The sequence below is a fragment of the Osmerus mordax genome, chromosome 14 (assembly GCF_038355195.1).
Source record: "Osmerus mordax isolate fOsmMor3 chromosome 14, fOsmMor3.pri, whole genome shotgun sequence".
NCBI classification, from domain to species: domain Eukaryota; kingdom Metazoa; phylum Chordata; class Actinopteri; order Osmeriformes; family Osmeridae; genus Osmerus; species Osmerus mordax.
The window spans coordinates 10,677,242-10,698,397 of record NC_090063.1 but is presented as its reverse complement, the minus strand read 5'-3'; the positions used below and the strand labels follow the sequence as shown (position 1 = coordinate 10,698,397).

The 21,156-nt window shown below is 40.7% G+C and overlaps 81 non-coding genes across 81 annotated transcripts; all 81 read left to right on the top strand.

The window, feature by feature from the left end:
• Positions 1 to 19: 19 nt before the first annotated feature.
• trnag-ccc (transfer RNA glycine (anticodon CCC)) lies at positions 20 to 90 on the top strand. Its single transcript has one exon. It is a non-coding gene; the product is annotated as a tRNA-Gly (tRNA).
• A 101-nt stretch (positions 91 to 191) lies between these two features.
• Positions 192 to 262, top strand: trnag-ccc (transfer RNA glycine (anticodon CCC)). Its single transcript has one exon. It is a non-coding gene; the product is annotated as a tRNA-Gly (tRNA).
• A 101-nt stretch (positions 263 to 363) lies between these two features.
• trnag-ccc (transfer RNA glycine (anticodon CCC)) lies at positions 364 to 434 on the top strand. The gene has a single exon. It is a non-coding gene; the product is annotated as a tRNA-Gly (tRNA).
• A 101-nt stretch (positions 435 to 535) lies between these two features.
• On the top strand, positions 536 to 606 carry trnag-ccc (transfer RNA glycine (anticodon CCC)). Its single transcript has one exon. It is a non-coding gene; the product is annotated as a tRNA-Gly (tRNA).
• A 445-nt stretch (positions 607 to 1,051) lies between these two features.
• trnag-ccc (transfer RNA glycine (anticodon CCC)) lies at positions 1,052 to 1,122 on the top strand. Its single transcript has one exon. It is a non-coding gene; the product is annotated as a tRNA-Gly (tRNA).
• A 101-nt stretch (positions 1,123 to 1,223) lies between these two features.
• Positions 1,224 to 1,294, top strand: trnag-ccc (transfer RNA glycine (anticodon CCC)). Its single transcript has one exon. It is a non-coding gene; the product is annotated as a tRNA-Gly (tRNA).
• Positions 1,295 to 1,566: 272 nt separating this feature from the next.
• trnag-ccc (transfer RNA glycine (anticodon CCC)) lies at positions 1,567 to 1,637 on the top strand. Its single transcript has one exon. It is a non-coding gene; the product is annotated as a tRNA-Gly (tRNA).
• A 101-nt stretch (positions 1,638 to 1,738) lies between these two features.
• On the top strand, positions 1,739 to 1,809 carry trnag-ccc (transfer RNA glycine (anticodon CCC)). The gene has a single exon. It is a non-coding gene; the product is annotated as a tRNA-Gly (tRNA).
• Positions 1,810 to 1,910: 101 nt separating this feature from the next.
• Positions 1,911 to 1,981, top strand: trnag-ccc (transfer RNA glycine (anticodon CCC)). The gene has a single exon. It is a non-coding gene; the product is annotated as a tRNA-Gly (tRNA).
• A 445-nt stretch (positions 1,982 to 2,426) lies between these two features.
• Positions 2,427 to 2,497, top strand: trnag-ccc (transfer RNA glycine (anticodon CCC)). Its single transcript has one exon. It is a non-coding gene; the product is annotated as a tRNA-Gly (tRNA).
• Positions 2,498 to 2,598: 101 nt separating this feature from the next.
• On the top strand, positions 2,599 to 2,669 carry trnag-ccc (transfer RNA glycine (anticodon CCC)). Its single transcript has one exon. It is a non-coding gene; the product is annotated as a tRNA-Gly (tRNA).
• Positions 2,670 to 3,114: 445 nt separating this feature from the next.
• On the top strand, positions 3,115 to 3,185 carry trnag-ccc (transfer RNA glycine (anticodon CCC)). Its single transcript has one exon. It is a non-coding gene; the product is annotated as a tRNA-Gly (tRNA).
• A 445-nt stretch (positions 3,186 to 3,630) lies between these two features.
• Positions 3,631 to 3,701, top strand: trnag-ccc (transfer RNA glycine (anticodon CCC)). Its single transcript has one exon. It is a non-coding gene; the product is annotated as a tRNA-Gly (tRNA).
• Positions 3,702 to 3,802: 101 nt separating this feature from the next.
• On the top strand, positions 3,803 to 3,873 carry trnag-ccc (transfer RNA glycine (anticodon CCC)). The gene has a single exon. It is a non-coding gene; the product is annotated as a tRNA-Gly (tRNA).
• A 101-nt stretch (positions 3,874 to 3,974) lies between these two features.
• trnag-ccc (transfer RNA glycine (anticodon CCC)) lies at positions 3,975 to 4,045 on the top strand. The gene has a single exon. It is a non-coding gene; the product is annotated as a tRNA-Gly (tRNA).
• A 101-nt stretch (positions 4,046 to 4,146) lies between these two features.
• Positions 4,147 to 4,217, top strand: trnag-ccc (transfer RNA glycine (anticodon CCC)). The gene has a single exon. It is a non-coding gene; the product is annotated as a tRNA-Gly (tRNA).
• A 101-nt stretch (positions 4,218 to 4,318) lies between these two features.
• Positions 4,319 to 4,389, top strand: trnag-ccc (transfer RNA glycine (anticodon CCC)). Its single transcript has one exon. It is a non-coding gene; the product is annotated as a tRNA-Gly (tRNA).
• A 101-nt stretch (positions 4,390 to 4,490) lies between these two features.
• trnag-ccc (transfer RNA glycine (anticodon CCC)) lies at positions 4,491 to 4,561 on the top strand. Its single transcript has one exon. It is a non-coding gene; the product is annotated as a tRNA-Gly (tRNA).
• A 101-nt stretch (positions 4,562 to 4,662) lies between these two features.
• trnag-ccc (transfer RNA glycine (anticodon CCC)) lies at positions 4,663 to 4,733 on the top strand. Its single transcript has one exon. It is a non-coding gene; the product is annotated as a tRNA-Gly (tRNA).
• A 101-nt stretch (positions 4,734 to 4,834) lies between these two features.
• On the top strand, positions 4,835 to 4,905 carry trnag-ccc (transfer RNA glycine (anticodon CCC)). Its single transcript has one exon. It is a non-coding gene; the product is annotated as a tRNA-Gly (tRNA).
• A 273-nt stretch (positions 4,906 to 5,178) lies between these two features.
• Positions 5,179 to 5,249, top strand: trnag-ccc (transfer RNA glycine (anticodon CCC)). Its single transcript has one exon. It is a non-coding gene; the product is annotated as a tRNA-Gly (tRNA).
• Positions 5,250 to 5,350: 101 nt separating this feature from the next.
• trnag-ccc (transfer RNA glycine (anticodon CCC)) lies at positions 5,351 to 5,421 on the top strand. Its single transcript has one exon. It is a non-coding gene; the product is annotated as a tRNA-Gly (tRNA).
• A 101-nt stretch (positions 5,422 to 5,522) lies between these two features.
• On the top strand, positions 5,523 to 5,593 carry trnag-ccc (transfer RNA glycine (anticodon CCC)). Its single transcript has one exon. It is a non-coding gene; the product is annotated as a tRNA-Gly (tRNA).
• Positions 5,594 to 6,038: 445 nt separating this feature from the next.
• Positions 6,039 to 6,109, top strand: trnag-ccc (transfer RNA glycine (anticodon CCC)). The gene has a single exon. It is a non-coding gene; the product is annotated as a tRNA-Gly (tRNA).
• Positions 6,110 to 6,210: 101 nt separating this feature from the next.
• trnag-ccc (transfer RNA glycine (anticodon CCC)) lies at positions 6,211 to 6,281 on the top strand. Its single transcript has one exon. It is a non-coding gene; the product is annotated as a tRNA-Gly (tRNA).
• Positions 6,282 to 6,381: 100 nt separating this feature from the next.
• trnag-ccc (transfer RNA glycine (anticodon CCC)) lies at positions 6,382 to 6,452 on the top strand. The gene has a single exon. It is a non-coding gene; the product is annotated as a tRNA-Gly (tRNA).
• Positions 6,453 to 6,553: 101 nt separating this feature from the next.
• On the top strand, positions 6,554 to 6,624 carry trnag-ccc (transfer RNA glycine (anticodon CCC)). The gene has a single exon. It is a non-coding gene; the product is annotated as a tRNA-Gly (tRNA).
• A 101-nt stretch (positions 6,625 to 6,725) lies between these two features.
• On the top strand, positions 6,726 to 6,796 carry trnag-ccc (transfer RNA glycine (anticodon CCC)). Its single transcript has one exon. It is a non-coding gene; the product is annotated as a tRNA-Gly (tRNA).
• A 102-nt stretch (positions 6,797 to 6,898) lies between these two features.
• trnag-ccc (transfer RNA glycine (anticodon CCC)) lies at positions 6,899 to 6,969 on the top strand. Its single transcript has one exon. It is a non-coding gene; the product is annotated as a tRNA-Gly (tRNA).
• Positions 6,970 to 7,414: 445 nt separating this feature from the next.
• On the top strand, positions 7,415 to 7,485 carry trnag-ccc (transfer RNA glycine (anticodon CCC)). The gene has a single exon. It is a non-coding gene; the product is annotated as a tRNA-Gly (tRNA).
• Positions 7,486 to 7,586: 101 nt separating this feature from the next.
• On the top strand, positions 7,587 to 7,657 carry trnag-ccc (transfer RNA glycine (anticodon CCC)). The gene has a single exon. It is a non-coding gene; the product is annotated as a tRNA-Gly (tRNA).
• Positions 7,658 to 8,790: 1,133 nt separating this feature from the next.
• trnag-ccc (transfer RNA glycine (anticodon CCC)) lies at positions 8,791 to 8,861 on the top strand. The gene has a single exon. It is a non-coding gene; the product is annotated as a tRNA-Gly (tRNA).
• A 101-nt stretch (positions 8,862 to 8,962) lies between these two features.
• Positions 8,963 to 9,033, top strand: trnag-ccc (transfer RNA glycine (anticodon CCC)). Its single transcript has one exon. It is a non-coding gene; the product is annotated as a tRNA-Gly (tRNA).
• A 101-nt stretch (positions 9,034 to 9,134) lies between these two features.
• trnag-ccc (transfer RNA glycine (anticodon CCC)) lies at positions 9,135 to 9,205 on the top strand. The gene has a single exon. It is a non-coding gene; the product is annotated as a tRNA-Gly (tRNA).
• Positions 9,206 to 9,306: 101 nt separating this feature from the next.
• Positions 9,307 to 9,377, top strand: trnag-ccc (transfer RNA glycine (anticodon CCC)). The gene has a single exon. It is a non-coding gene; the product is annotated as a tRNA-Gly (tRNA).
• Positions 9,378 to 9,822: 445 nt separating this feature from the next.
• On the top strand, positions 9,823 to 9,893 carry trnag-ccc (transfer RNA glycine (anticodon CCC)). Its single transcript has one exon. It is a non-coding gene; the product is annotated as a tRNA-Gly (tRNA).
• A 101-nt stretch (positions 9,894 to 9,994) lies between these two features.
• Positions 9,995 to 10,065, top strand: trnag-ccc (transfer RNA glycine (anticodon CCC)). Its single transcript has one exon. It is a non-coding gene; the product is annotated as a tRNA-Gly (tRNA).
• Positions 10,066 to 10,166: 101 nt separating this feature from the next.
• Positions 10,167 to 10,237, top strand: trnag-ccc (transfer RNA glycine (anticodon CCC)). The gene has a single exon. It is a non-coding gene; the product is annotated as a tRNA-Gly (tRNA).
• Positions 10,238 to 10,338: 101 nt separating this feature from the next.
• Positions 10,339 to 10,409, top strand: trnag-ccc (transfer RNA glycine (anticodon CCC)). Its single transcript has one exon. It is a non-coding gene; the product is annotated as a tRNA-Gly (tRNA).
• A 101-nt stretch (positions 10,410 to 10,510) lies between these two features.
• trnag-ccc (transfer RNA glycine (anticodon CCC)) lies at positions 10,511 to 10,581 on the top strand. The gene has a single exon. It is a non-coding gene; the product is annotated as a tRNA-Gly (tRNA).
• Positions 10,582 to 10,854: 273 nt separating this feature from the next.
• Positions 10,855 to 10,925, top strand: trnag-ccc (transfer RNA glycine (anticodon CCC)). The gene has a single exon. It is a non-coding gene; the product is annotated as a tRNA-Gly (tRNA).
• A 101-nt stretch (positions 10,926 to 11,026) lies between these two features.
• Positions 11,027 to 11,097, top strand: trnag-ccc (transfer RNA glycine (anticodon CCC)). The gene has a single exon. It is a non-coding gene; the product is annotated as a tRNA-Gly (tRNA).
• A 273-nt stretch (positions 11,098 to 11,370) lies between these two features.
• Positions 11,371 to 11,441, top strand: trnag-ccc (transfer RNA glycine (anticodon CCC)). Its single transcript has one exon. It is a non-coding gene; the product is annotated as a tRNA-Gly (tRNA).
• Positions 11,442 to 11,542: 101 nt separating this feature from the next.
• trnag-ccc (transfer RNA glycine (anticodon CCC)) lies at positions 11,543 to 11,613 on the top strand. The gene has a single exon. It is a non-coding gene; the product is annotated as a tRNA-Gly (tRNA).
• A 101-nt stretch (positions 11,614 to 11,714) lies between these two features.
• Positions 11,715 to 11,785, top strand: trnag-ccc (transfer RNA glycine (anticodon CCC)). The gene has a single exon. It is a non-coding gene; the product is annotated as a tRNA-Gly (tRNA).
• Positions 11,786 to 12,058: 273 nt separating this feature from the next.
• Positions 12,059 to 12,129, top strand: trnag-ccc (transfer RNA glycine (anticodon CCC)). The gene has a single exon. It is a non-coding gene; the product is annotated as a tRNA-Gly (tRNA).
• Positions 12,130 to 12,402: 273 nt separating this feature from the next.
• On the top strand, positions 12,403 to 12,473 carry trnag-ccc (transfer RNA glycine (anticodon CCC)). Its single transcript has one exon. It is a non-coding gene; the product is annotated as a tRNA-Gly (tRNA).
• Positions 12,474 to 12,574: 101 nt separating this feature from the next.
• On the top strand, positions 12,575 to 12,645 carry trnag-ccc (transfer RNA glycine (anticodon CCC)). Its single transcript has one exon. It is a non-coding gene; the product is annotated as a tRNA-Gly (tRNA).
• Positions 12,646 to 12,746: 101 nt separating this feature from the next.
• Positions 12,747 to 12,817, top strand: trnag-ccc (transfer RNA glycine (anticodon CCC)). Its single transcript has one exon. It is a non-coding gene; the product is annotated as a tRNA-Gly (tRNA).
• Positions 12,818 to 12,918: 101 nt separating this feature from the next.
• On the top strand, positions 12,919 to 12,989 carry trnag-ccc (transfer RNA glycine (anticodon CCC)). The gene has a single exon. It is a non-coding gene; the product is annotated as a tRNA-Gly (tRNA).
• A 101-nt stretch (positions 12,990 to 13,090) lies between these two features.
• Positions 13,091 to 13,161, top strand: trnag-ccc (transfer RNA glycine (anticodon CCC)). The gene has a single exon. It is a non-coding gene; the product is annotated as a tRNA-Gly (tRNA).
• A 101-nt stretch (positions 13,162 to 13,262) lies between these two features.
• On the top strand, positions 13,263 to 13,333 carry trnag-ccc (transfer RNA glycine (anticodon CCC)). The gene has a single exon. It is a non-coding gene; the product is annotated as a tRNA-Gly (tRNA).
• A 273-nt stretch (positions 13,334 to 13,606) lies between these two features.
• Positions 13,607 to 13,677, top strand: trnag-ccc (transfer RNA glycine (anticodon CCC)). The gene has a single exon. It is a non-coding gene; the product is annotated as a tRNA-Gly (tRNA).
• Positions 13,678 to 13,778: 101 nt separating this feature from the next.
• trnag-ccc (transfer RNA glycine (anticodon CCC)) lies at positions 13,779 to 13,849 on the top strand. Its single transcript has one exon. It is a non-coding gene; the product is annotated as a tRNA-Gly (tRNA).
• A 272-nt stretch (positions 13,850 to 14,121) lies between these two features.
• On the top strand, positions 14,122 to 14,192 carry trnag-ccc (transfer RNA glycine (anticodon CCC)). The gene has a single exon. It is a non-coding gene; the product is annotated as a tRNA-Gly (tRNA).
• Positions 14,193 to 14,465: 273 nt separating this feature from the next.
• On the top strand, positions 14,466 to 14,536 carry trnag-ccc (transfer RNA glycine (anticodon CCC)). Its single transcript has one exon. It is a non-coding gene; the product is annotated as a tRNA-Gly (tRNA).
• Positions 14,537 to 14,637: 101 nt separating this feature from the next.
• trnag-ccc (transfer RNA glycine (anticodon CCC)) lies at positions 14,638 to 14,708 on the top strand. Its single transcript has one exon. It is a non-coding gene; the product is annotated as a tRNA-Gly (tRNA).
• A 101-nt stretch (positions 14,709 to 14,809) lies between these two features.
• Positions 14,810 to 14,880, top strand: trnag-ccc (transfer RNA glycine (anticodon CCC)). The gene has a single exon. It is a non-coding gene; the product is annotated as a tRNA-Gly (tRNA).
• A 445-nt stretch (positions 14,881 to 15,325) lies between these two features.
• On the top strand, positions 15,326 to 15,396 carry trnag-ccc (transfer RNA glycine (anticodon CCC)). The gene has a single exon. It is a non-coding gene; the product is annotated as a tRNA-Gly (tRNA).
• Positions 15,397 to 15,497: 101 nt separating this feature from the next.
• Positions 15,498 to 15,568, top strand: trnag-ccc (transfer RNA glycine (anticodon CCC)). Its single transcript has one exon. It is a non-coding gene; the product is annotated as a tRNA-Gly (tRNA).
• A 101-nt stretch (positions 15,569 to 15,669) lies between these two features.
• Positions 15,670 to 15,740, top strand: trnag-ccc (transfer RNA glycine (anticodon CCC)). The gene has a single exon. It is a non-coding gene; the product is annotated as a tRNA-Gly (tRNA).
• Positions 15,741 to 16,185: 445 nt separating this feature from the next.
• Positions 16,186 to 16,256, top strand: trnag-ccc (transfer RNA glycine (anticodon CCC)). Its single transcript has one exon. It is a non-coding gene; the product is annotated as a tRNA-Gly (tRNA).
• Positions 16,257 to 16,357: 101 nt separating this feature from the next.
• On the top strand, positions 16,358 to 16,428 carry trnag-ccc (transfer RNA glycine (anticodon CCC)). Its single transcript has one exon. It is a non-coding gene; the product is annotated as a tRNA-Gly (tRNA).
• Positions 16,429 to 16,529: 101 nt separating this feature from the next.
• trnag-ccc (transfer RNA glycine (anticodon CCC)) lies at positions 16,530 to 16,600 on the top strand. Its single transcript has one exon. It is a non-coding gene; the product is annotated as a tRNA-Gly (tRNA).
• Positions 16,601 to 16,701: 101 nt separating this feature from the next.
• trnag-ccc (transfer RNA glycine (anticodon CCC)) lies at positions 16,702 to 16,772 on the top strand. Its single transcript has one exon. It is a non-coding gene; the product is annotated as a tRNA-Gly (tRNA).
• A 101-nt stretch (positions 16,773 to 16,873) lies between these two features.
• trnag-ccc (transfer RNA glycine (anticodon CCC)) lies at positions 16,874 to 16,944 on the top strand. The gene has a single exon. It is a non-coding gene; the product is annotated as a tRNA-Gly (tRNA).
• Positions 16,945 to 17,389: 445 nt separating this feature from the next.
• trnag-ccc (transfer RNA glycine (anticodon CCC)) lies at positions 17,390 to 17,460 on the top strand. The gene has a single exon. It is a non-coding gene; the product is annotated as a tRNA-Gly (tRNA).
• A 101-nt stretch (positions 17,461 to 17,561) lies between these two features.
• On the top strand, positions 17,562 to 17,632 carry trnag-ccc (transfer RNA glycine (anticodon CCC)). The gene has a single exon. It is a non-coding gene; the product is annotated as a tRNA-Gly (tRNA).
• Positions 17,633 to 17,904: 272 nt separating this feature from the next.
• Positions 17,905 to 17,975, top strand: trnag-ccc (transfer RNA glycine (anticodon CCC)). The gene has a single exon. It is a non-coding gene; the product is annotated as a tRNA-Gly (tRNA).
• A 101-nt stretch (positions 17,976 to 18,076) lies between these two features.
• trnag-ccc (transfer RNA glycine (anticodon CCC)) lies at positions 18,077 to 18,147 on the top strand. Its single transcript has one exon. It is a non-coding gene; the product is annotated as a tRNA-Gly (tRNA).
• Positions 18,148 to 18,248: 101 nt separating this feature from the next.
• trnag-ccc (transfer RNA glycine (anticodon CCC)) lies at positions 18,249 to 18,319 on the top strand. The gene has a single exon. It is a non-coding gene; the product is annotated as a tRNA-Gly (tRNA).
• A 445-nt stretch (positions 18,320 to 18,764) lies between these two features.
• On the top strand, positions 18,765 to 18,835 carry trnag-ccc (transfer RNA glycine (anticodon CCC)). Its single transcript has one exon. It is a non-coding gene; the product is annotated as a tRNA-Gly (tRNA).
• A 101-nt stretch (positions 18,836 to 18,936) lies between these two features.
• trnag-ccc (transfer RNA glycine (anticodon CCC)) lies at positions 18,937 to 19,007 on the top strand. Its single transcript has one exon. It is a non-coding gene; the product is annotated as a tRNA-Gly (tRNA).
• A 445-nt stretch (positions 19,008 to 19,452) lies between these two features.
• On the top strand, positions 19,453 to 19,523 carry trnag-ccc (transfer RNA glycine (anticodon CCC)). The gene has a single exon. It is a non-coding gene; the product is annotated as a tRNA-Gly (tRNA).
• A 445-nt stretch (positions 19,524 to 19,968) lies between these two features.
• On the top strand, positions 19,969 to 20,039 carry trnag-ccc (transfer RNA glycine (anticodon CCC)). The gene has a single exon. It is a non-coding gene; the product is annotated as a tRNA-Gly (tRNA).
• Positions 20,040 to 20,140: 101 nt separating this feature from the next.
• trnag-ccc (transfer RNA glycine (anticodon CCC)) lies at positions 20,141 to 20,211 on the top strand. The gene has a single exon. It is a non-coding gene; the product is annotated as a tRNA-Gly (tRNA).
• A 101-nt stretch (positions 20,212 to 20,312) lies between these two features.
• Positions 20,313 to 20,383, top strand: trnag-ccc (transfer RNA glycine (anticodon CCC)). The gene has a single exon. It is a non-coding gene; the product is annotated as a tRNA-Gly (tRNA).
• Positions 20,384 to 20,484: 101 nt separating this feature from the next.
• Positions 20,485 to 20,555, top strand: trnag-ccc (transfer RNA glycine (anticodon CCC)). The gene has a single exon. It is a non-coding gene; the product is annotated as a tRNA-Gly (tRNA).
• A 101-nt stretch (positions 20,556 to 20,656) lies between these two features.
• Positions 20,657 to 20,727, top strand: trnag-ccc (transfer RNA glycine (anticodon CCC)). Its single transcript has one exon. It is a non-coding gene; the product is annotated as a tRNA-Gly (tRNA).
• A 101-nt stretch (positions 20,728 to 20,828) lies between these two features.
• Positions 20,829 to 20,899, top strand: trnag-ccc (transfer RNA glycine (anticodon CCC)). The gene has a single exon. It is a non-coding gene; the product is annotated as a tRNA-Gly (tRNA).
• A 101-nt stretch (positions 20,900 to 21,000) lies between these two features.
• Positions 21,001 to 21,071, top strand: trnag-ccc (transfer RNA glycine (anticodon CCC)). The gene has a single exon. It is a non-coding gene; the product is annotated as a tRNA-Gly (tRNA).
• Positions 21,072 to 21,156: the final 85 nt, after the last annotated feature.

Here is a 21,156-nt window from a genome sequence, read left to right as displayed (position 1 = left end):
AATAATTCTCACATACAGAGCACCAGTAGTGTAGTGGTATCATACAAGATTCCCATTCTTGTGATCTGGGTTCGATTCCCGGCTGGTGCATCTTTATATATTTGGATCCTGAATTTGTCACAAATATCTCGTTGTGTGAAGTTTCTCTCCAATGAAGAGTCCTGAGATGCTTAATAATTCTCATATACAGAGCACCAGTAGTGTAGTGGTATCATACAAGATTCCCATTCTTGTGATCTGGGTTCGATTCCCGGCTGGTGCATCTTTATATAGTTGGAACCTGAATTTGTCAGGAATTTCATGTTGTGTGAAGTTTCTCTCCAATGAAGAGTCCTGAGATGCTTAATAATTCTCACATATAGAGCACCAGTAGTGTAGTGGTATCATACAAGATTCCCATTCTTGTGATCCGGGTTCGATTCCCGGCTGGTGCATCTTTATATATTTAGATGCTGAATTTGTCACAAGTTTCACGTTGTGTGAAGTTTCTCTCCAATGAAGAGTCCTGAGATGCTCAATAATTCTCACATAGAGAGCACCAGTAGTGTAGTGGTATCATACAAGATTCCCATTCTTGTGATCTGGGTTCAATTCCCGGCTGGTGCATCTTTATATAGTTGGAACCTGAATTTGTCAGGAATTTCATGTTGTGTGAAGTTTCTCTCCAATGAAGAGTCCTGAGATGCTTAATAATTCTCATATACAGAGCATGAGTAGTGTAGTGGTATCATACAAGATTCCCATTCTTGTGATCTGGGTTCGATTCCCGGCTGGCGCATCTTTATATATTTGGAACCTGAATTTGTCAGGAATTTCATGTTGTGTGAAGTTTCTCTCCAATGAAGAGTCCTGAGATGCTTAATAATTCTCATATACAGAGCACCAGTAGTGTAGTGGTATCATACAAGATTCCCATTCTTGTGATCTGGGTTCGATTCCCGGCTGGCGCATCTTTATATATTTGGAACCTGAATTTGTCAGGAATTTCACATTGTGTGAAGTTTCTCTCCAATGAAGAGTCCTGAGCTGCTTAGTAATTCTCACGTACAGAGCACCAGTAGTGTAGTGGTATCATACAAGATTCCCATTCTTGTGATCTGGGTTCGATTCCTGGCTGGTGCATCTTTATATATTTGGATCCTGAATTTGTCACAAATATCTTGTTGTGTGAAGTTCCTCTCCAATGAAGAGTCCTGAGATGCTTAATAATTCTCACATACAGAGCACCAGTAGTGTAGTGGTATCATACAAAATTCCCATTCTTGTGATCCGGGTTCGATTCCCGGCTGGTGCATCTTTATATATTTACATGCTGAATTTGTCACAAGTTTAAGTTGTGTGAAGTTTCTCTCCAATGAAGAGTCCTGAGATGCTTAATAATTCTCACATACAGAGCACCAGTAGTGTAGTGGTATCATACAAGATTCCCATTCTTGTGATCTGGGTTCGATTCCCGGCTGGCGCATCTTTATATATTTGGAACCTGAATTTGTCACAAGTTTCACCTTGTGTGAAGTTTCTCTCCAATGAAGAGTCCTGAGATGCTTAATAATTCTCACATACAGAGCACCAGTAGTGTAGTGGTATCATACAAGATTCCCATTCTTGTGATCTGGGTTCAATTCCCGGCTGGTGCATCTTTATATATTTAGATGCTGACTTTGTCACAAGTTTCAGGTTGTGTGAAGTTTCTCTCCAATGAAGAGTCCTGAGCTGCTTACTAATTCTCACGTACAGAGCACCAGTAGTGTAGTGGTATCATACAAGATTCCCATTCTTGTGATCCGGGTTCGATTCCCGGCTGGTGCATCTTCATATATTTAGATGCTGAATTTGTCAGGAATTTCGCCTTGTGTGAAGTTTCTCTCCAATGAAGAGTCCTGAGCTGCTTGGTAATTCTCACATACAGAGCACCAGTAGTGTAGTGGTATCATACAAGATTCCCATTCTTGTGATCCGGGTTCGATTCCCGGCTGGTGCATCTGTATATATTTAGATGCTGAATTTGTCACAAGTTTCACGATGTGTGAAGTTTCTCTCCAATGAAAAGTCCTGAGCTACTGAATAATTTCCACATACAGAGCACCAGTAGTGTAGTGGTATCATACACGATTCCCATTCTTGTGATCTGGGTTCGATTCCTGGCTGGTGCATCATTATATATTTGGATCCTGAATTTGTCAGAAGTTTCACGTTGTGTGAAGTTTCTCTCCAATGAAGAGTCCTGAGATGCTTAATAATTGTCACGTACAGAGCACCAGTAGTGTAGTGGTATCATACAATATTCCCATTCTTGTGATCTGGGTTCGATTCCAGGCTGGTGCATCTTTATATATTTAGATGCTGAATTTGTCACAAGTTTCACGTTGTGTGAAGTTTCTCTCCAATGAAGAGTCCTGAGATGCTTAATAATTCTCACATACAGAGCACCAGTAGTGTAGTGGTATCATACAAGATTCCCATTCTTGTGATCTGGGTTCGATTCCCGGCTGGTGCATCTTTATGTAGTTGGAACCTGAATTTGTCAGGAATTTCATGTTGTGTGAAGTTTCTCTCCAATGAAGAGTCCTGAGCTGCTTGGTAATTCTCACATACAGAGCACCAGTAGTGTAGTGGTATCATACAAGATTCCCATTCTTGTGATCCGGGTTCGATTCCCGGCTGGTGCATCTGTATATATTTAGATGCTGAATTTGTCACAAGTTTCACGATGTGTGAAGTTTCTCTCCAATGAAAAGTCCTGAGCTACTGAATAATTTCCACATACAGAGCACCAGTAGTGTAGTGGTATCATACACGATTCCCATTCTTGTGATCTGGGTTCGATTCCTGGCTGGTGCATCATTATATATTTGGATCCTGAATTTGTCACAAGTTTCACGTTGTGTGAAGTTTCTCTCCAATGAAGAGTCCTGAGATGCTTAATAATTGTCACGTACAGAGCACCAGTAGTGTAGTGGTATCATACAATATTCCCATTCTTGTGATCTGGGTTCGATTCCCGGCTGGTGCATCTTTATATATTTAGATGCTGAATTTGTCACAAGTTTCACGTTGTGTGAAGTTTCTCTCCAATGAAGAGTCCTGAGATGCTTAATAATTCTCACATAGAGAGCACCAGTAGTGTAGTGGTATCATACAAGATTCCCATTCTTGTGATCTGGGTTCGATTCCCGGCTGGTGCATCTTTATATAGTTGGAACCTGAATTTGTCAGGAATTTCATGTTGTGTGAAGTTTCTCTCCAATGAAGAGTCCTGAGATGCTTAATAATTCTCATATACAGAGCACCAGTAGTGTAGTGGTATCATACAAGATTCCCATTCTTGTGATCTGGGTTCGATTCCCGGCTGGCGCATCTTTATATATTTGGAACCTGAATTTGTCAGGAATTTCATGTTGTGTGAAGTTTCTCTCCAATGAAGAGTCCTGAGATGCTTAATAATTCTCATATACAGAGCACCAGTAGTGTAGTGGTATCATACAAGATTCCCATTCTTGTGATCTGGGTTCGATTCCCGGCTGGCGCATCTTTATATATTTGGAACCTGAATTTGTCAGGAATTTCACATTGTGTGAAGTTTCTCTCCAATGAAGAGTCCTGAGCTGCTTAGTAATTCTCACGTACAGAGCACCAGTAGTGTAGTGGTATCATACAAGATTCCCATTCTTGTGATCTGGGTTCGATTCCCGGCTGGTGCATCTTTATATATTTGGATCCTGAATTTGTCACAAATATCTCGTTGTGTGAAGTTTATCTCCAATGAAGAGTCCTGAGATGCTTAATAATTCTCACATACAGAGCACCAGTAGTGTAGTGGTATCATACAAGATTCCCATTCTTGTGATCTGGGTTCGATTCCCGGCTGGTGCATCTTTATATAGTAAGAACCTGAATTTGTCAGGAATTTCATGTTGTGTGAAGTTTCTCTCCAATGAAGAGTCCTGAGATGCTTAATAATTCTCATATACAGAGCACCAGTAGTGTAGTGGTATCATACAAGATTCCCATTCTTGTGATCTGGGTTCGATTCCCGGCTGGTGCATCTTTATATAGTTGGAACCTGAATTTGTCAGGAATTTCATGTCGTGTGAAGTTTCTCTCCAATGAAGAGTCCTGAGATGCTTAATAATTCTCATATACAGAGCACCAGTAGTGTAGTGGTATCATACAAGATTCCCATTCTTGTGATCCGGGTTCGATTCCCGGCTGGTGCATCTTTATATATTTAGATGCTGAATTTGTCACAAGTTTCTCGTTGTGTGAAGTTTCTCTCCAATGAAGAGTCCTGAGATGCTTAATAATTCTCACATACAGAGCATCAGTAGTGTAGTGGTATCATACAAGATTCCCATTCTTGTGATCTGGGTTCGATTCCCGGCTGGTGCATCTTTATATATTTGGATCCTGAATTTGTCACAAATATCTCGTTGTGTGAAGTTTCTCTCCAATGAAGAGTCCTGAGATGCTTAATAATTCTCACATACAGAGCACCAGTAGTGTAGTGGTATCATACAAGATTCCCATTCTTGTGATCTGGGTTCGATTCCCGGCTGGTGCATCTTTATATAGTTGGAACCTGAATTTGTCAGGAATTTCATGTCGTGTGAAGTTTCTCTCCAATGAAGAGTCCTGAGATGCTTAATAATTCTCATATACAGAGCACCAGTAGTGTAGTGGTATCATACAAGATTCCCATTCTTGTGATCTGGGTTCGATTCCCGGCTGGTGCATCTTTATATAGTTGGAACCTGAATTTGTCAGGAATTTCATGTTGTGTGAAGTTTCTCTCCAATGAAGAGTCCTGAGATGCTTAATAATTCTCACATACAGAGCACCAGTAGTGTAGTGGTATCATACAAGATTCCCATTCTTGTGATCTGGGTTCAATTCCCGGCTGGTGCATCTTTATATAGTTGGAACCTGAATTTGTCAGGAATTTCATGTTGTGTGAAGTTTCTCTCCAATGAAGAGTCCTGAGATGCTTAATAATTCTCATATACAGAGCACCAGTAGTGTAGTGGTATCATACAAGATTCCCATTCTTGTGATCTGGGTTCGATTCCCGGCTGGCGCATCTTTATATATTTGGAACCTGAATTTGTCAGGAATTTCACATTGTGTGAAGTTTCTCTCCAATGAAGAGTCCTGAGCTGCTTAGTAATTCTCACGTACAGAGCACCAGTAGTGTAGTGGTATCATACAAGATTCCCATTCTTGTGATCTGGGTTAGATTCCCGGCTGGTGCATCTTTATATATTTGGATCCTGAATTTGTCACAAATATCTCGTTGTGTGAAGTTTCTCTCCAATGAAGAGTCCTGAGATGCTTAATAATTCTCACATACAGAGCACCAGTAGTGTAGTGGTATCATACAAGATTCCCATTCTTGTGATCCGGGTTCGATTCCCGGCTGGTGCATCTTTATATATTTACATGCTGAATTTGTCACAAGTTTCACGTTGTGTGAAGTTTCTCTCCAATGAAGAGTCCTGAGATGCTTAATAATTCTCACATAGAGAGCACCAGTAGTGTAGTGGTATCATACAAGATTCCCATTCTTGTGATCTGGGTTCGATTCCCGGCTGGTGCATCTTTATATAGTTGGAACCTGAATTTGTCAGGAATTTCATGTTGTGTGAAGTTTCTCTCCAATGAAGAGTCCTGAGATGCTTAATAATTCTCATATACAGAGCACCAGTAGTGTAGTGGTATCATACAAGATTCCCATTCTTGTGATCTGGGTTCGATTCCCGGCTGGCGCATCTTTATATATTTGGAACCTGAATTTGTCAGGAATTTCATGTTGTGTGAAGTTTCTCTCCAATGAAGAGTCCTGAGATGCTTAATAATTCTCATATACAGAGCACCAGTAGTGTAGTGGTATCATACAAGATTCCCATTCTTGTGATCTGGGTTCGATTCCCGGCTGGCGCATCTTTATATATTTGGAACCTGAATTTGTCAGGAATTTCACATTGTGTGAAGTTTCTCTCCAATGAAGAGTCCTGAGCTGCTTAGTAATTCTCACGTACAGAGCACCAGTAGTGTAGTGGTATCATACAAGATTCCCATTCTTGTGATCTGGGTTCGATTCCCGGCTGGTGCATCTTTATATAGTTGGAACCGGAATTTGTCAGGAATTTCATGTTGTGTGAAGTTTCTCTCCAATGAAGAGTCCTGAGATGCTTAATAATTCTCACATACAGAGCACAAGTAGTGTAGTGGTATCATACAAGATTCCCATTCTTGTGATCCGGGTTCGATTCCCGGCTGGTGCATCTTTATATATTTAGATGCTGAATTTGTCACAAGTGTAAGTTGTGTGAAGTTTCTCTCCAATGAAGAGTCCTGAGATGCTTAATAATTCTCACATACAGAGCACCAGTAGTGTAGTGGTATCATACAAGATTCCCATTCTTGTGATCTGGGTTCGATTCCCGGCTGGTGCATCTTTATATATTTGCATCCTGAATTTGTCAGGAATTTCACCTTGCGTGAAGTTTCTCTCCAATGAAGAGTCCTGAGCTGCTTAGTAATTCTCACATACAGAGCACCAGTAGTGTAGTGGTATCATACAAGATTCCCATTCTTGTGATCTGGGTTCGATTCCCGGCTGGTGCATCTTTATATATTTGGATCCCGAATTTGTCACAAGTTTCACATTGTGTGAAGTTTCTCTCCAATGAAAAGTCCTGAGCTGCTGAATAATTCCCACATACGGAGCACCAGTAGTGTAGTGGTATCATACAAGATTCCCATTCTTGTGATCCGGGTTTGATTCCCGGCTGGTGCAATCTTTATATATTTAGATGCTGAATTTGTCACAAGTTTCACCTTGTGTGAAGTTTCTCTCCAAAGAAGAGTCCTGAGATGCTTAATAATTCTCACATACAGAGCACCAGTAGTGTAGTGGTATCATACAAGATTCCCATTCTTGTGATCTGGGTTCGATTCCCGGCTGGTGCATCTTTATATAGTTGGAACCGGAATTTGTCAGGAATTTCATGTTGTGTGAAGTTTCTCTCCAATGAAGAGTCCTGAGATGCTTAATAATTCTCACATACAGAGCACAAGTAGTGTAGTGGTATCATACAAGATTCCCATTCTTGTGATCTGGGTTCGATTCCCGGCTGGCGCATCTTTATATATTTGGAACCTGAATTTGTCAGGAATTTCATGTTGTGTGAAGTTTCTCTCCAATGAAGAGTCCTGAGATGCTTAATAATTCTCATATACAGAGCACCAGTAGTGTAGTGGTATCATACAAGATTCCCATTCTTGTGATCTGGGTTCGATTCCCGGCTGGCGCATCTTTATATATTTGGAACCTGAATTTGTCAGGAATTTCACATTGTGTGAAGTTTCTCTCCAATGAAGTGTCCTGAGCTGCTTAGTAATTCTCACGTACAGAGCACCAGTAGTGTAGTGGTATCATACAAGATTCCCATTCTTGTGATCTGGGTTCGATTCCCAGCTGGTGCATCTTTATATATTTGGATCCTGAATTTGTCAGGAATTTCACCTTGTGTGAAGTTTCTCTCCAATGAAGAGTCCTGAGATGCTTAGTAATTCTCACTTACAGAGCACCAGTAGTGTAGTGGTATCATACAAGATTCCCATTCTTGTGATCTGGGTTCGATTCCCGGCTGGTGCATCTTTATATATTTTGATGCTGAATTTGTCACAAGTTTCACCTTGTGTGAAGTTTCTCTCCAATGAAGAGTCCTGAGATGCTTAATAATTCTCACATACAGAGCACCAGTAGTGTAGTGGTATCATACAAGATTCCCATTCTTGTGATCTGGGTTCGATTCCTGGCTGGCGCATCTTTATATATTTGGATCCTGAATTTGTCACAAATTTCTCGTTGTGTGAAGTTTCTCTCCAATGTAGAGTCCTGAGATGCTTAATAATTCTCACGTACAGAGCACCAGTAGTGTAGTGGTATCATACAAGATTCCCATTCTTGTGATCTGGGTTTGATTCCTGGCTGGTGCATCTTTATATAGTTGGAACCGGAATTTGTCAGGAATTTCATGTTGTGTGAAGTTTCTCTCCAATGAAGAGTCCTGAGATGCTTGATAATTCTCACATACAGAGCACCAGTAGTGTAGTGGTATCATACAAGATTCCCATTCTTGTGATCTGGATTCAATTCCCGGCTGGTGCATCTTTATATAGTTGGAACCTGGATTTGTCAGGAATTTCATGTTGTGTGAAGTTTCTCTCCAATGAAGAGTCCTGAGATGCTTAATAATTCTCATATACAGAGCACCAGTAGTGTAGTTGTATCATACAAAATTCCCATTCTTGTGATCTGGGTTCGATTCCCGGCTGGCGCATCTTTATATATTTGGATCCTGAATTTTTCACAAGTTTCACGTTGTGTGAAGTTTCTCTCCAATGAAGAGTCCTGAGATGCTTAATAATTCTCACGTACAGAGCACCAGTAGTGTAGTGGTATCATACAATATTCCCATTCTTGTGATCTGGGTTCAATTCCCGGCTGGTGCATCTTTATATAGTTGGAACCTGAATTTGTCAGGAATTTCATGTTGTGTGATGTTTCTCTCCAATGAAGAGTCCTGAGATGCTTAATAATTCTCATATACAGAGCACCAGTAGTGTAGTGGTATCATACAAGATTCCCATTCTTGTGATCTGGGTTCGATTCCCGGCTGGCGCATCTTTATATATTTGGAACCTGAATTTGTCAGGAATTTCACATTGTGTGAAGTTTCTCTCCAATGAAGAGTCCTGAGCTGCTTAGTAATTCTCACGTACAGAGCACCAGTAGTGTAGTGGTATCATACAAGATTCCCATTCTTGTGATCTGGGTTCGATTCCCGGCTGGTGCATCTTTATATATTTGGATCCTGAATTTGACACAAATATCTCGTTGTGTGAAGTTTCTCTCCAATGAAGAGTCCTGAGATGCTTAATAATTCTCATATACAGAGCACCAGTAGTGTAGTGGTATCATACAAGATTCCCATTCTTGTGATCTGGGTTCGATTCCCGGCTGGTGCATCTTTATATAGTTGGAACCTGAATTTGTCAGGAATTTCATGTTGTGTGAAGTTTCTCTCCAATGAAGAGTCCTGAGGTGCTTAATAATTCTCACATATAGAGCACCAGTAGTGTAGTGGTATCATACAAGATTCCCATTCTTGTGATCCGGGTTCGATTCCCGGCTGGTGCATCTTTATATATTTAGATGCTGAATTTGTCACAAGTTTCACGTTGTGTGAAGTTTCTCTCCAATGAAGAGTCCTGAGATGCTTAATAATTCTCACATAGAGAGCACCAGTAGTGTAGTGGTATCATACAAGATTCCCATTCTTGTGATCTGGGTTCGATTCCCGGCTGGTGCATCTTTATATAGTTGGAACCTGAATTTGTCAGGAATTTCATGTTGTGTGAAGTTTCTCTCCAATGAAGAGTCCTGAGATGCTTAATAATTCTCATATACAGAGCACCAGTAGTGTAGTGGTATCATACAAGATTCCCATTCTTGTGATCTGGGTTCGATTCCCGGCTGGCGCATCTTTATATATTTGGAACCTGAATTTGTCAGGAATTTCATGTTGTGTGAAGTTTCTCTCCAATGAAGAGTCCTGAGATGCTTAATAATTCTCATATACAGAGCACCAGTAGTGTAGTGGTATCATACAAGATTCCCATTCTTGTGATCTGGGTTCGATTCCCGGCTGGCGCATCTTTATATATTTGGAACCTGAATTTGTCAGGAATTTCACATTGTGTGAAGTTTCTCTCCAATGAAGAGTCCTGAGCTGCTTAGTAATTCTCACGTACAGAGCACCAGTAGTGTAGTGGTATCATACAAGATTCCCATTCTTGTGATCTGGGTTCGATTCCCGGCTGGTGCATCTTTATATATTTGGATCCTGAATTTGTCACAAATATCTCGTTGTGTGAAGTTTCTCTCCAATGAAGAGTCCTCAGATGCTTAATAATTCTCACATACAGAGCACCAGTAGTGTAGTGGTATCATACAAGATTCCCATTCTTGTGATCTGGGTTCGATTCCCGGCTGGTGCATCTTTATATATTTGGATCCTGAATTTGTCACAAATATCTCGTTGTGTGAAGTTTCTCTCCAATGAAGAGTCCTGAGATGCTTAATAATTCTCATATACAGAGCACCAGTAGTGTAGTGGTATCATACAAGATTCCCATTCTTGTGATCTGGGTTCGATTCCCGGCTGGTGCATCTTTATATAGTTGGAACCTGAATTTGTCAGGAATTTCATGTTGTGTGAAGTTTCTCTCCAATGAAGAGTCCTGAGATGCTTAATAATTCTCACATATGGAGCACCAGTAGTGTAGTGGTATCATACAAGATTCCCATTCTTGTGATCAGGGTTCGATTCCCGGCTGGTGCATCTTTATATATTTAGATGCTGAATTTGTCACAAGTTTCACGTTGTGTGAAGTTTCTCTCCAATGAAGAGTCCTGAGATGCTTAATAATTCTCACATAGAGAGCACCAGTAGTGTAGTGGTATCATACAAGATTCCCATTCTTGTGATCTGGGTTCGATTCCCGGCTGGTGCATCTTTATATAGTTGGAACCTGAATTTGTCAGGAATTTCATGTTGTGTGAAGTTTCTCTCCAATGAAGAGTCCTGAGATGCTTAATAATTCTCATATACAGAGCACGAGTAGTGTAGTGGTATCATACAAGATTCCCATTCTTGTGATCTGGGTTCGATTCCCGGCTGGCGCATCTTTATATATTTGGAACCTGAATTTGTCAGGAATTTCATGTTGTGTGAAGTTTCTCTCCAATGAAGAGTCCTGAGATGCTTAATAATTCTCATATACAGAGCACCAGTAGTGTAGTGGTATCATACAAGATTCCCATTCTTGTGATCTGGGTTCGATTCCCGGCTGGTGCATCTTTATATAGTTGGAACCTGAATTTGTCAGGAATTTCATGTTGTGTGAAGTTTCTCTCCAATGAAGAGTCCTGAGATGCTTAATAATTCTCACATATAGAGCACCAGTAGTGTAGTGGTATCATACAAGATTCCCATTCTTGTGATCCGGGTTCGATTCCCGGCTGGTGCATCTTTATATATTTAGATGCTGAATTTGTCACAAGTTTCACGTTGTGTGAAGTTTCTCTCCAATGAAGAGTCCTGAGATGCTCAATAATTCTCACATAGAGAGCACCAGTAGTGTAGTGGTATCATACAAGATTCCCATTCTTGTGATCTGGGTTCGATTCCCGGCTGGCGCATCTTTATATATTTGGAACCTGAATTTGTCAGGAATTTCACATTGTGTGAAGTTTCTCTCCAATGAAGTGTCCTGAGCTGCTTAGTAATTCTCACGTACAGAGCACCAGTAGTGTAGTGGTATCATACAAGATTCCCATTCTTGTGATCTGGGTTCGATTCCCGGCTGGTGCATCTTTATATATTTGGATCCTGAATTTGTCACAAATATCTCGTTGTGTGAAGTTTCTCTCCAATGAAGAGTCCTGAGATGCTTAATAATTCTCACATACAGAGCACCAGTAGTGTAGTGGTATCATACAAGATTCCCATTCTTGTGATCTGGGTTCGATTCCCGGCTGGTGCATCTTTATATAGTTGGAACCGGAATTTGTCACAAGTTTCACCTTGTGTGAAGTTTCTCTCCAAAGAAGAGTCCTGAGATGCTTAATAATTCTCACATACAGAGCACCAGTAGTGTAGTGGTATCATACAAGATTCCCATTCTTGTGATCTGGGTTCGATTCCCGGCTGGTGCATCTTTATATAGTTGGAACCGGAATTTGTCAGGAATTTCATGTTGTGTGAAGTTTCTCTCCAATGAAGAGTCCTGAGATGCTTAATAATTCTCATATACAGAGCACCAGTAGTGTAGTGGTATCATACAAGATTCCCATTCTTGTGATCTGGGTTCGATTCCCGGCTGGCGCATCTTTATATATTTGGAACCTGAATTTGTCACAAGTTTCACCTTGTGTGAAGTTTCTCTCCAAAGAAGAGTCCTGAGATGCTTAATAATTCTCACATACAGAGCACCAGTAGTGTAGTGGTATCATACAAGATTCCCATTCTTGTGATCTGGGTTCGATTCCCGGCTGGTGCATCTTTATATAGTTGGAACCGGAATTTGTCAGGAATTTCATGTTGTGTGAAGTTTCTCTCCAATGAAGAGTCCTGAGATGCTTAATAATTCTCACATACAGAGCACAAGTAGTGTAGTGGTATCATACAAGATTCCCATTCTTGTGATCTGGGTTCGATTCCCGGCTGGCGCATCTTTATATATTTGGAACCTGAATTTGTCAGGAATTTCATGTTGTGTGAAGTTTCTCTCCAATGAAGAGTCCTGAGATGCTTAATAATTCTCACATACAGAGCACCAGTAGTGTAGTGGTATCATACAAGATTCCCATTCTTGTGATCTGGGTTCGATTCCCGGCTGGTGCATCTTTATATAGTTGGAACCTGAATTTGTCAGGAATTTCATGTCGTGTGAAGTTTCTCTCCAATGAAGAGTCCTGAGATGCTTAATAATTCTCATATACAGAGCACCAGTAGTGTAGTGGTATCATACAAGATTCCCATTCTTGTGATCCGGGTTCGATTCCCGGCTGGTGCATCTTTATATATTTAGATGCTGAATTTGTCACAAGTTTCACGTTGTGTGAAGTTTCTCTCCAATGAAGAGTCCTGAGATGCTTAATAATTCTCACATACAGAGCACCAGTAGTGTAGTGGTATCATACAAGATTCCCATTCTTGTGATCTGGGTTCGATTCCCGGCTGGTGCATCTTTATATATTTGGATCCTGAATTTGTCACAAATATCTCGTTGTGTGAAGTTTCTCTCCAATGAAGAGTCCTGAGATGCTTAATAATTCTCACATACAGAGCACCAGTAGTGTAGTGGTATCATACAAGATTCCCATTCTTGTGATCTGGGTTCGATTCCCGGCTGGTGCATCTTTATATAGTTGGAACCTGAATTTGTCAGGAATTTCATGTCGTGTGAAGTTTCTCTCCAATGAAGAGTCCTGAGATGCTTAATAATTCTCATATACAGAGCACCAGTAGTGTAGTGGTATCATACAAGATTCCCATTCTTGTGATCCGGGTTCGATTCCCGGCTGGTGCATCTTTATATATTTAGATGCTGAATTTGTCACAAGTTTCACGTTGTGTGAAGTTTCTCTCCAATGAAGAGTCCTGAGATGCTTAATAATTCTCACATACAGAGCACCAGTAGTGTAGTGGTATCATACAAGATTCCCATTCTTGTGATCTGGGTTCAATTCCCGGCTGGTGCATCTTTATATAGTTGGAACCTGAATTTGTCAGGAATTTCATGTTGTGTGAAGTTTATCTCCAATGAAGAGTCCTGAGATGCTTAATAATTCTCATATACAGAGCACCAGTAGTGTAGTGGTATCATACAAGATTCCCATTCTTGTGATCTGGGTTCGATTCCCGGCTGGCGCATCTTTATATATTTGGAACCTGAATTTGTCAGGAATTTCACATTGTGTGAAGTTTCTCTCCAATGAAGAGTCCTGAGCTGCTTAGTAATTCTCACGTACAGAGCACCAGTAGTGTAGTGGTATCATACAGGATTCCCATTCTTGTGATCTGGGTTCGATTCCCGGCTGGTGCATCTTTATATATTTGGATCCTGAATTTGTCACAAATATCTCGTTGTGTGAAGTTTCTCTCCAATGAAGAGTCCTGAGATGCTTAATAATTCTCACATACAGAGCACCAGTAGTGTAGTGGTATCATACAAGATTCCCATTCTTGTGATCCGGGTTCGATTCCCGGCTGGTGCATCTTTATATATTTACATGCTGAATTTGTCACAAGTTTAAGTTGTGTGAAGTTTCTCTCCAATGAAGAGTCCTGAGATGCTTAATAATTCTCACATACAGAGCACCAGTAGTGTAGTGGTATCATACAAGATTCCCATTCTTGTGATCTGGGTTCGATTCCCGGCTGGCGCATCTTTATATATTTGGAACCTGAATTTGTCACAAGTTTCACCTTGTGTGAAGTTTCTCTCCAATGAAGAGTCCTGAGATGCTTAATAATTCTCACATACAGAGCACCAGTAGTGTAGTGGTATCATACAAGATTCCCATTCTTGTGATCTGGGTTCAATTCCCGGCTGGTGCGTCTTTATATAGTTGGAACCTGAATTTGTCAGGAATTTCATGTTGTGTGAAGTTTCTCTCCAATGAAGAGTCCTGAGATGCTTAATAATTCTCATATACAGAGCACCAGTAGTGTAGTGGTATCATACAAGATTCCCATTCTTGTGATCTGGGTTCGATTCCCGGCTGGCGCATCTTTATATATTTGGAACCTGAATTTGTCAGGAATTTCACATTGTGTGAAGTTTCTCTCCAATGAAGAGTCCTGAGCTGCTTAGTAATTCTCACGTACAGAGCACCAGTAGTGTAGTGGTATCATACAAGATTCCCATTCTTGTGATCTGGGTTAGATTCCCGGCTGGTGCATCTTTATATATTTGGATCCTGAATTTGTCACAAATATCTCGTTGTGTGAAGTTTCTCTCCAATGAAGAGTCCTGAGATGCTTAATAATTCTCACATACAGAGCACCAGTAGTGTAGTGGTATCATACAAGATTCCCATTCTTGTGATCTGGGTTCGATTCCCGGCTGGTGCATCTTTATATAGTTGGAACCGGAATTTGTCACAAGTTTCACCTTGTGTGAAGTTTCTCTCCAAAGAAGAGTCCTGAGATGCTTAATAATTCTCACATACAGAGCACCAGTAGTGTAGTGGTATCATACAAGATTCCCATTCTTGTGATCTGGGTTCGATTCCCGGCTGGTGCATCTTTATATAGTTGGAACCGGAATTTGTCAGGAATTTCATGTTGTGTGAAGTTTCTCTCCAATGAAGAGTCCTGAGATGCTTAATAATTCTCACATACAGAGCACAAGTAGTGTAGTGGTATCATACAAGATTCCCATTCTTGTGATCTGGGTTCGATTCCCGGCTGGCGCATCTTTATATATTTGGAACCTGAATTTGTCAGGAATTTCATGTTGTGTGAAGTTTCTCTCCAATGAAGAGTCCTGAGATGCTTAATAATTCTCATATACAGAGCACCAGTAGTGTAGTGGTATCATACAAGATTCCCATTCTTGTGATCTGGGTTCGATTCCCGGCTGGCGCATCTTTATATATTTGGAACCTGAATTTGTCACAAGTTTCACCTTGTGTGAAGTTTCTCTCCAATGAAGTGTCCTGAGCTGCTTAGTAATTCTCACGTACAGAGCACCAGTAGTGTAGTGGTATCATACAAGATTCCCATTCTTGTGATCTGGGTTCGATTCCCGGCTGGTGCATCTTTATATATTTGGATCCTGAATTTGTCACAAATATCTCGTTGTGTGAAGTTTCTCTCCAATGAAGAGTCCTGAGATGCTTAATAATTCTCACATACAGAGCACCAGTAGTGTAGTGGTATCATACAAGATTCCCATTCTTGTGATCTGGGTTCGATTCCCGGCTGGTGCATCTTTATATAGTTGGAACCGGAATTTGTCACAAGTTTCACCTTGTGTGAAGTTTCTCTCCAAAGAAGAGTCCTGAGATGCTTAATAATTCTCACATACAGAGCACCAGTAGTGTAGTGGTATCATACAAGATTCCCATTCTTGTGATCTGGGTTCGATTCCCGGCTGGTGCATCTTTATATAGTTGGAACCGGAATTTGTCAGGAATTTCATGTTGTGTGAAGTTTCTCTCCAATGAAGAGTCCTGAGATGCTTAATAATTCTCACATACAGAGCACAAGTAGTGTAGTGGTATCATATAAGATTCCCATTCTTGTGATCTGGGTTCGATTCCCGGCTGGCGCATCTTTATATATTTGGAACCTGAATTTGTCAGGAATTTCATGTTGTGTGAAGTTTCTCTCCAATGAAGAGTCCTGAGATGCTTAATAATTCTCATATACAGAGCACCAGTAGTGTAGTGGTATCATACAAGATTCCCATTCTTGTGATCTGGGTTCGATTCCCGGCTGGCGCATCTTTATATATTTGGAACCTGAATTTGTCAGGAATTTCACATTGTGTGAAGTTTCTCTCCAATGAAGAGTCCTGAGCTGCTTAGTAATTCTCACGTACAGAGCACCAGTAGTGTAGTGGTATCATACAAGATTCCCATTCTTGTGATCTGGGTTAGATTCCCGGCTGGTGCATCTTTATATATTTGGATCCTGAATTTGTCACAAATATCTCGTTGTGTGAAGTTTCTCTCCAATGAAGAGTCCTGAGATGCTTAATAATTCTCACATACAGAGCACCAGTAGTGTAGTGGTATCATACAAGATTCCCATTCTTGTGATCTGGGTTCGATTCCCGGCTGGTGCATCTTTATATATTTGGATCCTGAATTTGTCACAAATATCTCGTTGTGTGAAGTTTCTCTCCAATGAAGAGTCCTGAGATGCTTAATAATTCTCATATACAGAGCACCAGTAGTGTAGTGGTATCATACAAGATTCCCATTCTTGTGATCTGGGTTCGATTCCCGGCTGGTGCATCTTTATATAGTTGGAACCTGAATTTGTCAGGAATTTCATGTTGTGTGAAGTTTCTCTCCAATGAAGAGTCCTGAGATGCTTAATAATTCTCACATATAGAGCACCAGTAGTGTAGTGGTATCATACAAGATTCCCATTCTTGTGATCCGGGTTCGATTCCCGGCTGGTGCATCTTTATATATTTAGATGCTGAATTTGTCACAAGTTTCACGTTGTGTGAAGTTTCTCTCCAATGAAGAGTCCTGAGATGCTCAATAATTCTCACATAGAGAGCACCAGTAGTGTAGTGGTATCATACAAGATTCCCATTCTTGTGATCTGGGTTCGATTCCCGGCTGGTGCATCTTTATATAGTTGGAACCTGAATTTGTCAGGAATTTCATGTTGTGTGAAGTTTCTCTCCAATGAAGAGTCCTGAGATGCTTAATAATTCTCATATACAGAGCATGAGTAGTGTAGTGGTATCATACAAGATTCCCATTCTTGTGATCTGGGTTCGATTCCCGGCTGGCGCATCTTTATATATTTGGAACCTGAATTTGTCAGGAATTTCATGTTGTGTGAAGTTTCTCTCCAATGAAGAGTCCTGAGATGCTTAATAATTCTCATATACAGAGCACCAGTAGTGTAGTGGTATCATACAAGATTCCCATTCTTGTGATCTGGGTTCGATTCCCGGCTGGCGCATCTTTATATATTTGGAACCTGAATTTGTCAGGAATTTCACATTGTGTGAAGTTTCTCTCCAATGAAGAGTCCTGAGCTGCTTAGTAATTCTCACGTACAGAGCACCAGTAGTGTAGTGGTATCATACAAGATTCCCATTCTTGTGATCTGGGTTCGATTCCTGGCTGGTGCATCTTTATATATTTGGATCCTGAATTTGTCACAAATATCTCGTTGTGTGAAGTTTCTCTCCAATGAAGAGTCCTGAGATGCTTAATAATTCTCACATACAGAGCACCAGTAGTGTAGTGGTATCATACAAAATTCCCATTCTTGTGATCCGGGTTCGATTCCCGGCTGGTGCATCTTTATATATTTACATGCTGAATTTGTCACAAGTTTAAGTTGTGTGAAGTTTCTCTCCAATGAAGAGTCCTGAGATGCTTAATAATTCTCACATACAGAGCACCAGTAGTGTAGTGGTATCATACAAGATTCCCATTCTTGTGATCTGGGTTCGATTCCCGGCTGGCGCATCTTTATATATTTGGAACCTGAATTTGTCACAAGTTTCACCTTGTGTGAAGTTTCTCTCCAATGAAGAGTCCTGAGATGCTTAATAATTCTCACATACAGAGCACCAGTAGTGTAGTGGTATCATACAAGATTCCCATTCTTGTGATCTGGGTTCAATTCCCGGCTGGTGCATCTTTATATATTTAGATGCTGACTTTGTCACAAGTTTCAGGTTGTGTGAAGTTTCTCTCCAATGAAGAGTCCTGAGCTGCTTACTAATTCTCACGTACAGAGCACCAGTAGTGTAGTGGTATCATACAAGATTCCCATTCTTGTGATCCGGGTTCGATTCCCGGCTGGTGCATCTTCATATATTTAGATGCTGAATTTGTCAGGAATTTCGCCTTGTGTGAAGTTTCTCTCCAATGAAGAGTCCTGAGCTGCTTGGTAATTCTCACATACAGAGCACCAGTAGTGTAGTGGTATCATACAAGATTCCCATTCTTGTGATCCGGGTTCGATTCCCGGCTGGTGCATCTGTATATATTTAGATGCTGAATTTGTCACAAGTTTCACGATGTGTGAAGTTTCTCTCCAATGAAAAGTCCTGAGCTACTGAATAATTTCCACATACAGAGCACCAGTAGTGTAGTGGTATCATACACGATTCCCATTCTTGTGATCTGGGTTCGATTCCTGGCTGGTGCATCATTATATATTTGGATCCTGAATTTGTCAGAAGTTTCACGTTGTGTGAAGTTTCTCTCCAATGAAGAGTCCTGAGATGCTTAATAATTGTCACGTACAGAGCACCAGTAGTGTAGTGGTATCATACAATATTCCCATTCTTGTGATCTGGGTTCGATTCCAGGCTGGTGCATCTTTATATATTTAGATGCTGAATTTGTCACAAGTTTCACGTTGTGTGAAGTTTCTCTCCAATGAAGAGTCCTGAGATGCTTAATAATTCTCACATACAGAGCACCAGTAGTGTAGTGGTATCATACAAGATTCCCATTCTTGTGATCTGGGTTCGATTCCCGGCTGGTGCATCTTTATATAGTTGGAACCTGAATTTGTCAGGAATTTCATGTTGTGTGAAGTTTCTCTCCAATGAAGAGTCCTGAGCTGCTTGGTAATTCTCACATACAGAGCACCAGTAGTGTAGTGGTATCATACAAGATTCCCATTCTTGTGATCCGGGTTCGATTCCCGGCTGGTGCATCTGTATATATTTAGATGCTGAATTTGTCACAAGTTTCACGATGTGTGAAGTTTCTCTCCAATGAAAAGTCCTGAGCTACTGAATAATTTCCACATACAGAGCACCAGTAGTGTAGTGGTATCATACACGATTCCCATTCTTGTGATCTGGGTTCGATTCCTGGCTGGTGCATCATTATATATTTGGATCCTGAATTTGTCACAAGTTTCACGTTGTGTGAAGTTTCTCTCCAATGAAGAGTCCTGAGATGCTTAATAATTGTCACGTACAGAGCACCAGTAGTGTAGTGGTATCATACAATATTCCCATTCTTGTGATCTGGGTTCGATTCCCGGCTGGTGCATCTTTATATATTTAGATGCTGAATTTGTCACAAGTTTCACGTTGTGTGAAGTTTCTCTCCAATGAAGAGTCCTGAGATGCTTAATAATTCTCACATAGAGAGCACCAGTAGTGTAGTGGTATCATACAAGATTCCCATTCTTGTGATCTGGGTTCGATTCCCGGCTGGTGCATCTTTATATAGTTGGAACCTGAATTTGTCAGGAATTTCATGTTGTGTGAAGTTTCTCTCCAATGAAGAGTCCTGAGATGCTTAATAATTCTCATATACAGAGCACCAGTAGTGTAGTGGTATCATACAAGATTCCCATTCTTGTGATCTGGGTTCGATTCCCGGCTGGCGCATCTTTATATATTTGGAACCTGAATTTGTCAGGAATTTCATGTTGTGTGAAGTTTCTCTCCAATGAAGAGTCCTGAGATGCTTAATAATTCTCATATACAGAGCACCAGTAGTGTAGTGGTATCATACAAGATTCCCATTCTTGTGATCTGGGTTCGATTCCCGGCTGGCGCATCTTTATATATTTGGAACCTGAATTTGTCAGGAATTTCACATTGTGTGAAGTTTCTCTCCAATGAAGAGTCCTGAGCTGCTTAGTAATTCTCACGTACAGAGCACCAGTAGTGTAGTGGTATCATACAAGATTCCCATTCTTGTGATCTGGGTTCGATTCCCGGCTGGTGCATCTTTATATATTTGGATCCTGAATTTGTCACAAATATCTCGTTGTGTGAAGTTTCTCTCCAATGAAGAGTCCTGAGATGCTTAATAATTCTCACATACAGAGCACCAGTAGTGTAGTGGTATCATACAAGATTCCCATTCTTGTGATCTGGGTTCGATTCCCGGCTGGTGCATCTTTATATAGTTGGAACCTGAATTTGTCAGGAATTTCATGGTGTGTGAAGTTTCTCTCCAATGAAGAGTCCTGAGATGCTTAATAATTCTCATATACAGAGCACCAGTAGTGTAGTGGTATCATACAAGATTCCCATTCTTGTGATCTGGGTTCGATTCCCGGCTGGTGCATCTTTATATAGTTGGAACCTGAATTTGTCAGGAATTTCATGTCGTGTGAAGTTTCTCTCCAATGAAGAGTCCTGAGATGCTTAATAATTCTCATATACAGAGCACCAGTAGTGTAGTGGTATCATACAAGATTCCCATTCTTGTGATCCGGGTTCGATTCCCGGCTGGTGCATCTTTATATATTTAGATGCTGAATTTGTCACAAGTTTCTCGTTGTGTGAAGTTTCTCTCCAATGAAGAGTCCTGAGATGCTTAATAATTCTCACATACAGAGCATCAGTAGTGTAGTGGTATCATACAAGATTCCCATTCTTGTGATCTGGGTTCGATTCCCGGCTGGTGCATCTTTATATATTTGGATCCTGAATTTGTCACAAATATCTCGTTGTGTGAAGTTTCTCTCCAATGAAGAGTCCTGAGATGCTTAATAATTCTCACATACAGAGCACCAGTAGTGTAGTGGTATCATACAAGATTCCCATTCTTGTGATCTGGGTTCGATTCCCGGCTGGTGCATCTTTATATAGTTGGAACCTGAATTTGTCAGGAATTTCATGTCGTGTGAAGTTTCTCTCCAATGAAGAGTCCTGAGATGCTTAATAATTCTCATATACAGAGCACCAGTAGTGTAGTGGTATCATACAAGATTCCCATTCTTGTGATCTGGGTTCGATTCCCGGCTGGTGCATCTTTATATAGTTGGAACCTGAATTTGTCAGGAATTTCATGTTGTGTGAAGTTTCTCTCCAATGAAGAGTCCTGAGATGCTTAAT